The sequence below is a fragment of the Furipterus horrens genome, unplaced genomic scaffold (assembly GCF_987537825.1).
Source record: "Furipterus horrens unplaced genomic scaffold, mFurHor1.1.pri manual_scaffold_10, whole genome shotgun sequence".
NCBI lineage: Eukaryota > Metazoa > Chordata > Mammalia > Chiroptera > Furipteridae > Furipterus > Furipterus horrens.
Genome location: NW_028327180.1, coordinates 55,816,269 through 55,826,190, shown reverse-complemented (window position 1 = coordinate 55,826,190; position 9,922 = coordinate 55,816,269).

Below are 9,922 nucleotides of genomic sequence, written 5' to 3'. Positions count from 1 at the left end.
GCCACCCCAATACACATGCTTGATTCCAGGGGACCCAGACAGCAAGCAACCCTTGGAGATTCCCCCAGGCAAGTTCCTGAGTCCCAGCCAATGCCTCAGCCAGGTCACTTCCTTACACCCCAGGGGAGACTTCAGCCAGCTGCTCACAGACCCAGCTTACAGATGCCTTTGCCTGGGGTCAAAGATGTCAGAGGCCAAGCAGAAGGGCAAAGGGGAGCCTCCTGCCTAACCTTGCAGCCCTTGCTCAGTGCTGGCAGAACCCCATGCTTGTGATCCCTGGGCTTCCCTAGAGACGGGGAGATAGGGCCCCCAAGTGGAGACTCCCGCGGGCTTCCCAAGGGTCAGCCTGGGTGAGATCACTTTCTCTTCTGTAGCTCCGCAGGAAAGTGTCTCCTTCTTCCCCAGCTGAGACAGGCTGAAGGTGGTGTCCCATACCCCAGAAATCAGCCACAAAGCTCCATGCAGGGCCAGAATATCCTGCCTGCAGGGAAACAAAAAGGTGAGTCAGAGAAAAAGGAAGTAGGAGATGGCAGGGGACAGGCAATGCATGGGGACAAGGGGGAGAGCAACTGTGTTAGAGAGGACATATCACTAAGAGAAAGAACAAAGGAGCAGGTCTGAGATCAGAAATGGCTGGGTGACATGGCAGTGGGAGAAGGAAAGGAGGTCAGAGGGACAGGAGAGGGGAGAGAAAGCCAAATCAAACTGGGCTGAGAGGCACACGAGGGGAGGCAGAAGGTAAGAGAAAGGGTGTACGGAGACTGGCCCTGGGAACACATGGCAGAGGAGAAAGGTCTCTGCTTTGTCTCCACTGAGAGAAACAGGACGGAGGGACAGGAAAGAGACTCAGGAGAAAGGTATTCCAGCCCTGATCTGTGTGGCTATTGGTTGGACATCATCCTGCAAAGCCAGAGGTTGCTGGTTTGATTCCCAGTTGTGACCCATAACTGGGTTGCGGGTTTGGAGCAACGAATCAATGTTTCTCTTCCTCTCTTCCTCCCTTCCCCTCTCTCAAAAATAAATAAATAAATATAATATTTTTAAGAAGAGAGAGAAAGGTGTTTGAGAAGCTGGAAAGGGACTAGAACGGGGAGAGGGAAGAACAGATAGCAGAGGAGAGTGGCAGATGGCACGGGAACAAGAAGCAAACAGGACAAGAGGAAGAGGGAGGGAAAGAAGCACTAGAGAAAACAGATGGAGCAGAGAGACAGTAGTCCCAGAGCTTCAAGGGAGGATGAGGTACCAGAGAGAAGGACTTGTGAGCAGGTGGAAGGACTTGGAGGAAGAAAGAGAGAAGATTGAGAAATGGCAAAAGAGACAGGACAGAGAAAGAAGTATGAAAGGGTTATCCAATAGAAATTGAGTAAATATTGAGAGAGAAAAGCAGATCCTGAGAGGAGGGAGACATGGGAAAGTGAACAGGTTGTTGAGAGGGGAAAGATGCAATTGGCCTTGAAGCAAATAAAAAAGATGCTCAACATTGCCTTGGCAGGTGTGGCTCGGTTGGAGTGTCCTCTAGTAACCGAAATCTTGCGGGTTTGATCCCCAGTCTGGGTAGGGCTCGTTCGACACACCCGCTCCCCTTCCCCACCCCCCCATCCAGACCTTGGGATCCCCAACCAGCGCAGATCCCTGTCTGGACGAGTATGGGAAGCAACCAATTGATGTTTCACTCTCTCCTTCGCTCTCTAAAAGCAGTTGAAAATAATGTCCTCCGTGAGAATAAAAAAACAATTTAAAGATGCTCAACATTTAAAAAGTGAGAATGAGCCCTGGCTGGTGTGGTGTGAATTGAGTGCCGGCCTGCAAACCAAAGGGTCACCTGTGGGATTCCCAGTCCAGGCACATGCCTGGGTTCCGAGCCAGGTCCCCAGTTGGCGTCGTGCAAGAGGCAACCAGTCAACATATCTCTTACACATCAATGCTTTGCTCCCCCTTTCTCCCTTCCCCTCTCTCTAAAAATAAGTTTAAAAAAAATTTTTTTTAAGTGCAAATGGAAATGAGACTGAAATTTCGTTTCTCGCCAGCTATCCTGGCAAAAGGGACGGTGACAGCGCCCTCTGGTGGTGACATTTGCAGAGACCATGGAGCTGCTCTGGCACGCCCCAAGGCGGGGAACTGCTCAGTACACTGGGAGAACAAATGCATTTCCTCTTTATCCCTAAAGGTACATTTCGGTCTCCCTAGTACACCTTCAAATCAATGAGAAAAGGATAACCAACTTAAAAAGAAAACAAGAGAAAAGACTGTACGTTTATAGAAGGGAAGACACGACCAATAAATGCATGAAGACATGCTCAATCTCATTCATAATCAGGAAAATGCCAAGCAAGACTGAGATGCCATTTTAGACCCATCCAACTGGCAAAAATAAAGAAATTGGACAAATACAGTGTTGGAGAAGATGGGGGTCAGTAAGAATCACAGATATTACTGAAGAGAGTGTAAACTGGTACAATGACTTGGAAAACCATTCAGCATCATGTAAAATTGTTGACCATTTTATACAGTTCAAAAGCAACTAAAATAAAATGATGCAGCAACAACGGCCATCTGCCTTCACCTGTACCAAGTGCGGCAGGGATTGTCACTCCCGAATTGGACTGCACAGCCATTCTCGGCGGTGCAGATAGACTCTCAAGAAGCTACGCCATCGTCTCTCGAGACGGACGGCTGCCGACGAAAATAAAATGATATATTGTTTAGGCATAAATGTCTATCTGGTAGAACTACAGTAGTCTATCCAAGCTCCCCAAGCTCCCCAGTCCCCTGAAACCACAGAATGTACCAAATTATATATAAGTACTGTTTTTAAAAAAAAATATTTTACTTAGAGAGAGCGGAATGAAAGGGAAAAGGAAGAGAAATATCAGTCAGCTCCCTCTCACATGCTCCCAACTGGGCACCTGACCTGAAACCCAGGCATGTGCCCTGATCGGGAATTGAACCTGTGACCTTTCAATTTGTGGGACAATGCCCAACCTGTGGAGCCACACCAGTCAAGCCTGTACTATGTTTTGTTTATTTCTGGAATTTTCCACTTAATATTTTTGTGCCACAGTTGACCACAGGTAACTGAGACCTCACATAGAAAAACCTCAGGTAAGGGGGCACTACTGTATTTCTTTAATAAAATATTTAAAAATTTCAAAAGACTGATATGTTACCTTTGATCTGGGGAAGAAGGGCAATGGGATTCAGGTAGACATAAATTACTGTCACTGTTCTAGCTTTTAAAGTTGTAAGGTGTGGTGACAGTTATATTATTAAATACAAGTTAAAAGGGATATGCAGTCAAGAACCATATGATTTTACTCATGGGATATAAAACTGAAAGGAACAGCTCAGTTGGTTGGAGCATCATCCTGTAAACAGAAAGACCATGGGTTTGGGTCACAATCAGGGCACAGGCCTCAGCTACAAGTTCAGTCCCTGGTTGGGGCACATCCGAGTCTCAGCCAATCAATGTTTCTCATGTGGATGTTTCTCTCCTCTCTCCCTCCCTCCCTTCTCCTCTCTCTAAGATCAATGAGCATGTTCTCAGGTAAGGATAACATATATATACATAAAACTGAAAGCAACAAATGAACAAGCAAGACAAACATACAAAAACCCATAGGCAACAGTATGATGGTTACCAGAGGGAAAGGGGGTCGGGGGGGATAGTGAAGGGTAGAGGGGATCAGTGGTGACAGAAGGAGACTTGTCTTTGGGCGGTGGATGCTATATCATAGAATTGTACACTTGAAACATATAATTTTATTAATGTCATTCCAATACACTTAATTTTTAAAAAGCTAAAGGGGGGGTATATGTGAAAAGACTACACACAACGCAGGAGGAAGTATTTGCAAATCATATATCTGAAAAGGGCTTAGTATCCAGAATATATAAAAAACTTACACCTCAACAACCAAAAAAACAAAACCTAAGTAAAGGATGGGCAAAGGACTTGAATTGACATTTCCCCAAGCAAGATATACAAATAGCTAACAAGCAAATGAAAAGATGTTCAACAAATCAAATGATGTTCAATTAAAACCACAAAATACCACTTCACATCCATAAGGATGGATATAGCAAAAAAGTAAACTAACCAGTGTTGGTGAAGATAGGGAAAAATTGGCACAACCCTCATACATTGTTGGGAATGTAAAATGGTTAATCGTTGTGGAACACAATTTGGCAGCTCCTCAAAAAGTTAATGTGAGTTACCATATGACCCAGTTGAAAACAGGGACTCAAAACAAAATTTTGTTCATGAATGCTCACAGTGGCACTATTCACAACAGCCAAAAGATGGAAACCACGCAAACATCCATCAACAGATGAATGGCTAAACTGTTTTCCATCCATACAATGGAATATTACTCAGCCTTAAGAAATATACAGGTCATTGCAGCTGCTGCCACCTTGAGAAGACCTGTCTGGCTATCACTGCCATTCTCACCGTTGGCACCATGTCCACCCAAGCGCAGATACGGGCCCTGCCAGACTGGCTCATTGGCACAGCCCTGGACGGAGATGAAACCCTTGCAGAGTGCGGCCCCCCAGAAAACCCCAGAGCCTGTGGTTTGGAGGATGGGGGAAGGGAAACAGCTTTCAGGATTCCTTTGCATATCTATGGCTAGTAGCTGGGGTCTTAATTATGTAAATAGCTTCGGTTCTTCCACAGCTCCAAGGAATAAAGAGCAGTGAATAAGCAAGGAATGTGGAAGGTTTTGTGAATGGTCAGAACCAGTTACCACGCCCACTGCATCACAGGCCACAGTCAGGGATTTAAGGAGAGGGCGGCAGACATTTGGGAAAGAAGAAAGAGGAGAGGAAGGAAAGAAGAGAGTTCCACGCAGCTAGCACAAGAGGAGAATTAGGCAGTTTACAAAGAGAAAAGGAGAGAACAAGAATCGCGCAGTATTGCAGAGAGGTGGAGGAGAGATCCATGCTTTCATTGCAAGGAAGCTGGGACCTCCACAGATCTAAATCTGCATAATCTTTAAATAAACCTTTTTCTTTTCACCAAACTCTGGTGTTGAGAGTTATGCTTCTAGTGGCGGGCAATTGGGCCCCTCATAACTGAACAGCCCATGGGGTTCTGTAACAATTACACATCATATGCCATCAAGGAAATAAATGTAAATTAAAACCACAATGAGCTCTGGCCAGGTAGCTCAATTAGTTGGAGCATCCTCCCAATGTGCCAAGGTTGCAGGTTCAACTCTTGGTCTGGGCACATGTAGGAGACAGCCAGTAAATGCATAGATGGGTGGAACAGCAAATCAATTAAAAAAAAATTAAAAACACAGATACCAATACACACCTATCAGAATGACCCAAAATCTAGAATACTGACAACACCAAATGCTGACAAGGATTGTGGAGCAGCAGGAACTGTTATAAGTGGGGGAAGGCTCCCCAGAGTCCCCACAGCTCAGGGTTTTGGGGATGGGGAAAGCAGACAATACAGCTTTTCAAGTACCTTGCATATCTATGTCAAGTTGGTTAACTACATAATAGCTGTGCAGTAGCCCAGGGCAAAAGGGTAGGTGATAGGCTTAAGATACTAGCCTTTCCTGAAGGGAAGCTATGCTGCCCCCAGGTAAAAGGGCAGATGACAGGCTTAAGATACTTTTCATAACAATGATGTATGGTGCTCCAGGTCAGCATTTAAAATGAGGAGGAGCCATGAGGATGGGAAGAGAAGCCATGCAGTCTGGAAGGGTGTAGACAGGAGTTGGCTAGGAGGTCTGGTGTGTAGGAAGAGAGCCATGAGGCAGCAGCTAGGCAGCTTTGTAGGAGAGCTGGTCTGCCATGGGAGAGGGCCATAGGGTGGAGTGAGTGTAAAAGAGAAGAGGAGGAGTAACCATGAGGAAGGGGCCATGAGCTGGAAGGGAATTCAGCCATGCTGCCTGTAGTGAAGTAGCAGCTATGCAGTCTGTAGTGAAGCTGGTCCTCGGTGAGAAGGAAGCAGCATCTATGCAGTTTGCAATCAGGATCCAGACACAAGACCTGAGCTAGTAAGAAAGCAGGCATGCTGCTGCCTTGATTGTGCCTGCTCCAGCTGACTCCAAGGCCACCAAGGACTCTGCCTCACAGACCCAGACTCCATCTGGACTCTTCGACCTCAAGACATGTAGAGAGGAGACTCTCGTGGGACTTGTGCCTTTCCTGGACTTCACCATGATCCAGTGTAACACGGCACATGCTTTTCTGGAATATTATATGGACACTGACAATGTACCCTAGATCCTGAAGGAAAGAGCTGACAGATAAGGAGTGGGAAACTATTTATTGGGCTTGGTTTTGTCTTACAGCCTTCTGGGGAGCAAGGGAAGTGCTGGGTGTCATGGAAGAACAGGGCCTGAGTAGGAGTGCTCCCAGCCCCCAGAAGGTTGGGATATTGTACACAAAGACCTGCTTTTCTCAACATTAATTGTTGGGTCATACACCAAGGCACCATGTGAATGAGCCCGGTAACACTGTCACTCATAATGCAAAACGGCACAGCTATTTTGGGAGGTAGTTTGGCAATTTGGCAATTTCTTACAAAACTAAACATACTCAAACTGTTACAGAAACAGGGGAGTCCAAAAATCCCCAGAGTTTGCTGCTGGGGGATGGGGAGAAGTAAGCAGCTTTTCAAATGCTTCCACATGCCTGAGGCTGGTGGCTACTGTCTTTCTTATGCAAATGGCTTTAATGCATCCAAAGCCTCAGGCAGATGGGAGGAGTCTTGAACCAGGGGACGGTGTGGAGAAAGCACACAGAGCCTACGTAGGGGTCTGTGAATGGTCAGAGCTGTTTGCAGCGCCCACTGCGTCGGATGACGCAGCAGGGATATATAAGCAGCTGCAGACATTTTAGCTCAGACTCTTTCAGACTCTCGCTCTGAGACTCTCTCAGACTCTCTCTGGGACTCTTGCTCTGGCGCTCAGACTCTCTCAGACTCTCGCTCTGAGACTCTCTCTGGCTCTCGCTCGTGCTCTCACTCTGAGACTCTCTCAGACACTCTCGCTCTCTGACTCGGGTCTCTCAAGCTCTCGTTCGGGCTCTGGCTCTCACTGGCACTCTGGCTCTCGCTCTGGCGCTCTGACTCGGGCTCTCACTCTAGCTCTCGGGCTCTCTCGCTCTCGCTCTCTCGTGTGCTCCCTCCACGTGGCTTGGTGAAGGGGCCTTCTCCATGTGGCTTGGAGAAGGGGTCTCCAGGCTGCTTTAAGAGGCTCTCGCCATGCGGTTTTGAGAAGGAAAGGAGATCCGTGCAGTTTGCAGGAAGAAGACAGTTTGCAAGGAGGCTGAGAATCCAGGTGGTTCTGCATTGAGAGCTGGAGGGCACCACAGCACAGAAAGGACCTCCCCAATCAGATTGAATGATTGGCAGCTGCTGGTAAAGCTGAACTGTGTTTGGAAAGTAGGGAAACGGTTTCTCTGACTTTCCCAAAACTAGCCTGGTTTGGAAGGGGGGAGGCAAGGATATGTGTTTGTGGGTATTTTAAAGAGCATAAGACTTAACAACAGAAATCCGCAAATAATCTAAATCTATATAACTGTTAAATAAACAATTCTTTTTCTTTTCACCAAACTCTGGTATTGAGAGTTATAATTTTGGCGGCGGGCAATCAGGCCCCTAACTAAAGAGCCCGTGGGTTTGTTTTCAACTGGAGCAGCCCAGGGGTTCTGTAACAATACCATATAATCTAGCAACTGTGCTCCTTCGAATTTACCCAAAGGAGTAGAAAACTTACATCCACAAAAAGACCTACATGAGAACACTTATGACAACTTTACTCATAATTTTCAAAATTTGGAAATCACGAAGATGTCCAGTTGATGAATGGATTAGTAAACTGATACACCCAGAGAATGGAATGTTCTTATTAATTGCAAGAGAGAAATGAGCTATCTAGTCATGAAAAAACACAGAGGAAAGTGAAATGCATATTACTTAGTGAAAGAAGTCAACTGAAAAACCTACATAGTGGATAGTTTCAACTATGAAATTCTGGAAAAGGCAAAACTATGAAGATAATAAAAAGATCCATGATTTCCAGGAGTTGGGTGGAGCGAGAGATTTTTAAGGCAGTGAAACTACTCTGTTTTATGATACTGTAATGATAGATGCATGTTGTGTTGAAACTGGAAAAGTTGGAATTTGTGCTGCCTGTCATGACCAGAACCAATAAACAGAAACAGGATTGAATCACCCTGGGTGCTTTATTCAGATGGCTGGTGTTTTGAGAAGACAGCGGGTTATGCACCCTCAAAAACCATCTTACCATCTCATTTCAAGCTGACTTTTTTATAAGGAGAAGAGTAGGTAAGGGGTTTGGAAGGAAAGGTTCATCAGATAAGCGTTGCAGTCCTGGATTTTCCTAGTACTTCTTTATCTGTCAATCAATAATTCTTTATCTGCATCCCTCCCTGGAACACAATGGCTCACATACCATCTCCATCCCTTGCAGACCACCCTGGAGCACAAAGGTCATGCATTCCAGTTCCTAGAATAAGTTTTCCACATGTATTAATCACTTAAGCCTATCAACTATAGCTAAGATTAAAATCTTTAACTCTTGAGTTTCTCTATCAATGTTACATTGTGCAAACCCACAGAATGTACAACACCAAGAGTGAACCCAATGCAATCTATGGACTTTGGGTAACTATGATGTGTCAATGTAGGTTCATCGATTATAACAAAGGTACCACTCTGCTGTGGGACTTTGATAACTGGGGAGGCTGTGCATGTGTTGGGGCTGGGGAAACATGGGAACTCTGTACCTTCTAAATCTGCTGTGAACCTAAAACTGCTTTAAAAATAAAATCTATTTAACATGTTTAAAAAGAGAGCTTCCCTAGTAATAAAAAGAATGCCCTTTGAAATAGTCACAAGATTTATATTCTAACCTGAGGTTGGGGAAAAAAATTAGGTTTGATAATATCGAATGTTAATGAGATTGTGGGGAAAATGGTACTTTCCTGGGGCATTGATACAAGTTGTTTTGGAAGACACTAGGCACTAACAAAAAATAAAAGGGGAAAGCACGCTGGTCCCACACACCAGCACAGCCTGAGGATGCAGAGGCGTGGTCTAGTGGGAAAAAATGGAAAATGTACTAATGCATGTTTCAATACTAAATATCACTATGAATGACGTTCATATTATTGAAACTGGAAAAGCTGATGTACGTGCTGCCTGTCATCTCCCAGACCCAAAAAGCAGACAGGGATTGAATCTTTTTTTTTTTTTTTTAATATGCTTTATTGATTATGCTGTTACAGTTGTCCCAATTTATTTTCCCTTTGTTCCCCTCCACCCAGTAACTGCGCTCCCCCCAGTTATCCCCACCAGTCCATGTTCATTGGTTGTGCATATAGTTCTTCTCAACCTCTTCCTGTCTACTCCACTCCCTCCTACTATGCTTAATTCCTGTACCATCTCCCTCCCTTTCTCGTCTTCCCTCTCCCTGCTGACCTCCCTCCATAATGTTCCCCATGCCTGTAATTCTTTTCCTCTCTCGTTGCCCACTTAGTTTACCTTTTATTTCGGTTCCCTAGCTTCTGTTGTTGGTTGTTGTGATACAGTTTTCATTTTAATGTTCATAGTTTTGATCCTCTTTCTCCTAAACAAGTCCCTTTAGCATTTCATATGACAGTGGTTTGGATCTGCTGAACTCCTTCAGTTTTACTTTGTCCTGGAAGCATTTTCTCTGCCCTTCTGTTCCGAATGACAGCTTTGCTGGATAGAGTAATCGTGGTTGTGGGTTTTTGATTTTCATTACTTTGAATATTTCTTGCCAGTCCCTTCTTGCCTGCAGAATTTCCTTTGAGAAATCAGCTGATAGCCTTATTGGGACCCCTTTGTATGTAATTCTCTTCTTCTCTCTTGCTGCTTTTAAGATTCTCTCTTTATCCTTAATTTCTGACATTT